Here is a 4,457-nt window from a genome sequence, read left to right on the forward strand (position 1 = left end):
CCTTATACAGCTACTCGGCGCGCCATGGTCCTCTACCCCTGCGTGGTGTATGACCATGGGCCCGAGAACGCTCTCGAATAAAAATCCTCTTGCAGTTGCAGCAAGATCGTTTCTTGTGGGTGATTTTGGGGTGTCGCCTCTCCTGAGTCAGAACGTGAGGGAGTCCTCACGTTGTGGGTCTTTCAAGACCACTAACCCATTGCTTGGTTTGTTTGTTTCTTTGTTTTTATTATGTTTTTAGCTTTGTTTTTAGCTGTGTATGTCTCTGTATGTAGGTCTGTGCCCATGGAGGCCAGAAGAGGATGTTGGATCACAACTGGTTGTGAGTCACCCATCATAGGTGTAGTGAAGTGACCTGAGGTCCTCTATAAGAGTCATGGTGATCTAAACCACTGAACCATCTCTAAGCACTGTTTATTTGCTTTTGAAACTGGGCTCACCTGTAGCCCATGATGACCTCAATCTCATGGCTATTCTGCTTCAGCTTCCTAAATGCTGAGATTACAGACATGAATTACTTACTACACCAGGCAATATATGTTCTTTTCTGTTTCCCATTAATTTATTTATTTATTCACTTTATATCTCAATCTCAGCACCTTCTCTCCTCCCAGTCCTTTCCTGAAATAGTTACACTCCCCTTCCCCCCTCCCTTTACTCTGAGAAGGGGGAGAACTCCCTGGGTATGAGCCCACCCTGGCACATCAAGTCACTGTAGGACTAGGTACATCCTCTCCCACTGAGGCCAAATAAGGTAGCCCAGTTAGAGGAGCAGGGCCCACAGGCAGGCAACAGATTCAGGAATAGCCACTGCTCCAGTTGTTGGGGGATCAACATGAAGACCAATCTGCACATTTGCTACCTAGGTATGGTGGGCCTACTAGGTCCAGGCCATCCTTGCTCTTGGTTGGTGTGTCAGTCTTTTGGATACCCCAAAGGTCCATGTTAGTTGACTCTGTTGGTCTTCTTATGGAATCTTTATCCCCTCCAGAATCCTTAATCCTTCCCCCAACTCTTCCACAAGACTCCTTAAACTCCGCCTAATGTTTGACTGCAGGTCTCTGCATCAGACTGCTTGATGGAGGCTCTCAGAGGACAGTTATGCCAGACTCCTGTCTGTAAGCATAACAGAGTATCATTAATAGTGTCAGGGATTATTTCTTGCCCATAGGATGGGTCTCAAGTTGGGACAGTCATTGGTTGGCTATTCCCTCAGTCTGCTCCATCTTTGTCCCTGAATATCTTGTAGGCAGAACACATTTTGGATCAAAGGTTTTGTGGGTGGGTTGGTATCCTTATTACACCACTGGGAGTCCTACCTGGCTACAGGAGGTGGCCACTTCAAGCTCCATATCCATCACTTCTGAGAGTCTTAGCTAGAGTCACCCCCATAGAAATTCTTGGGGCATTCCCTATATCAGATTTCTGGAACATCCTAAAAATGCCCTCTCCCCTGCCCACAACCGATTTCATTTCTCTCTCCCATGCTCTCCCTACACCTGATCTTCCTGCCCTGTTCCCTTACCACCCCCTCCCCCACTCAGTTCCCTCCAGTGTCTATTTTTTTTTTTCCCCTTCTGAGTAAAATTCAAGCATCCTTCCTTGGGCTCTCCTTGTTATTTGGCTTCTTTGGGTCTATAGCTTGTAGTATGGTTATCCTGTATGTTATGGCTAATATCCACTTATAAGTCTTCTCCTTTTTAGCTTTAGCATTTTCTCTGACTGATATAATAATTTCTTCTATGGTATCTTCCACAGAATTTTCTCTTCCATCTTTTATATTCTGTTAGTGATGCTTGTGTCTATTGTTCCTGTTCTCTCTCCTAGGTTTCCCATCTCCAGGATTGCCTTAGTTTGTGTTTTCTTTATTTCTTATATTTTCATTTTCAGATCTTGAACAGTTTTATTCATTTCCCTCACCTTTTTGATCATATTTTCCTTTATTTCTTTATATTTGTTCATTTCTTCTTTAAGGGCCTTTACCTGTTTGATTGTATTCTTGTGTTTCTTTAAGGGATTTATTAATTTCTTCTTTAAAAGCGTTCATCATTTTCATAAGATTAGATTTAAGATCATTTTCTTGTGACTCATGTGTGCTAGGATTTCCAGTGCTTACTGTAGTAGGATAGCTGTGTTATGATAATGCCATATTGCCCTGGCTTTTGTTGATTGTGTTTTTATGCTAGCCTTCAACCATCTGGTTGACCCTAGTAGGAATAGCAGTCCTAGTAGTCTCTGAATTCAGTAGGCCTCTGGGATTGCAGTTAAATCTTATTGTCCCAGGTGGCAGCAGACCTCCAAGGATAAAATCACAGCTATGGCCTCAGAAATGGAGTGCAGAGGATGCACAGCAGAGGTCTCAGCTGCAGGGTTTGCCCAGAGGTCTGGAAGACAGGGAATTGGAGTAGGGATCTCACCTGATCATCCCTGATGACTTCAGGCTTCTGGGATTGTGGTTAGAGGTATGGACCAGAAGATATAGTGAAGAGGGGACAGAGCAGCATGTGTGGTCTTTTAAGAGATGTTTTTTCCCTGTCTATACAGTCAATGCTTCCCCTGATTCTTCTATAGGGGTCCACAACCTCAGTCAAATGCTTGGCTGTGAGTATCTGCATATGTCTCAGTAAACTACTGGTAGAGACTCTCAGAGACCAGCCATACTAACCTCCTGTCTGCAAGCACAATATAGCATCATAATGGTCTCAGGGTTTGATGCCTGTACCTGGGATGGATCCCAGTCTCTGCTCCGTTTTTGTCCCTGCATTTCTTTTAGGAACAATTTTGGATCAAAATTTTTGAAGGTAGGCTGGTGTCCCCATCCCTCCACTGGGGTCCCAATCTAACTTCTGGAGGTGGACTCTTTGGGTTCCATATTCCCACTGTTGGGCATTTTGGCTAAGGCCACCCACACTGAGTCCTGGGAACCTTCCCCATCTCAGGTCTCTGGGACTTTCTAGAGGTACTCTCCATCCCCCATCCCTGACAGCTGCACTTTTCCATTCATTCTCAGGGACCTCTGGGCTTTTCTCCTATCTGTTCCCATACCTGACTCTACCCCCCTCTTTTTCCCCTCCCCTTCCACTCTTCCACTCTTCCTTCTACCTCCCTTGATTATTTTGTTGTCCCTTCTAAGTGGGAGTGAAGCACCTTCATTTGGGCCTTCCTTAGGGTGTGTGGGGTGTACCATGGGTATTCTGTACCTTTTGGCTAATATCCACTTATTAGTGACTACATACCATGCATGATCTTTTGGGTCTGGGTTGCCTCACTCAGGATATTTTCTAGTTCCATTCATTTGCCTGAAAAATTAATGGTGTCCTTGTTTTTAATAGCTGAATGTATTCTTTTGTGTAAATGAACCCCATTTTCTGTATCCATTCTTTGGTTGAAGGGCATCTGACTTGCTTCCAGTTTCTGGCTATTATGAATAAGGTTGCTATGAGCATAGTAGAGCATGTGTCCTTGTGATATTGTGGTACATCTTTTGAGTATATTCCCAAGAGCAGTACATCTGGGTATCCAGGTAGAACTATTTTCAATGTTTTTAAGGAACCACCAGATTGATTTTCAGAGTAGTTGTACAAGTTTGCCACCCCACCAGCTATGAAGGAGGTTCCCCTTTCTCCACATCCCCTACAGCATGTGCTGTCACTTGAGTTTTTTATCTTAGCCATTCTGATTGGTGTAAGGTACTGGGGACAGCATACAATGACAGGGACTGCCTGTGGTAGGCTGGGATAGAGACAAGCCCATGGCCGCTTCTTGTAGGAAAGGATAGCATCTGGGACCCTGAGAAGCTGGAGACACATTCCTCCAGGGGACCTGCCATTTGAAATAAAGTACTGCCTGCAGTAGGCTGGGATGGAGACATCTCAGTAAGCCTTGGCAGCTCTTTGTAAAAAACAGTTGCTCCCATTTCTCCTAACCTTAGCCCTGTACAATGGCTGTACAGATTTCATTTGTGCTTTTCAGTTGGCTTTGGTGTGCATAATTATTCTATTATATCTGACTTTCTTACTTCTTTCTCCTTTTGCTCTGGTGAATTCTGTGAAACTAGATGTTCCTTGATGTAATGATTCTTAAACAATTAAAAATTGAGGCACGGGGCACAGCACAGCACAGTCCTAATGGCCCAGGTGCATGCTGTGTGTTCTCATCTTGGACACAATGTAATAACTGCACAATGGTAGTTCCAGATTAGTGCTTGACTTGCAAAGAAAGTTTGAAGAAATTATTAGAAAATGAAATCGATCCAACATTGGGACCCCAAGAAAGGAAAAAAATATTAAAGTTATGAAATAAGGTTTGTATAATATTTGAGAGTGGTTCCTAGATAAGCAAGTATAGATTATGTAAAATCGGGGCCTAGCAAACACAGGAGTGGATGTTCACAGTCAGCTATTGGATGTATCACAGGGCTCCCAATGGAGAAGCTAGAGAAAGTACCCAAGGAGCTA

This window comes from Mus caroli, chromosome 7, assembly GCF_900094665.2.
Source record: "Mus caroli chromosome 7, CAROLI_EIJ_v1.1, whole genome shotgun sequence".
NCBI classification, from domain to species: domain Eukaryota; kingdom Metazoa; phylum Chordata; class Mammalia; order Rodentia; family Muridae; genus Mus; species Mus caroli.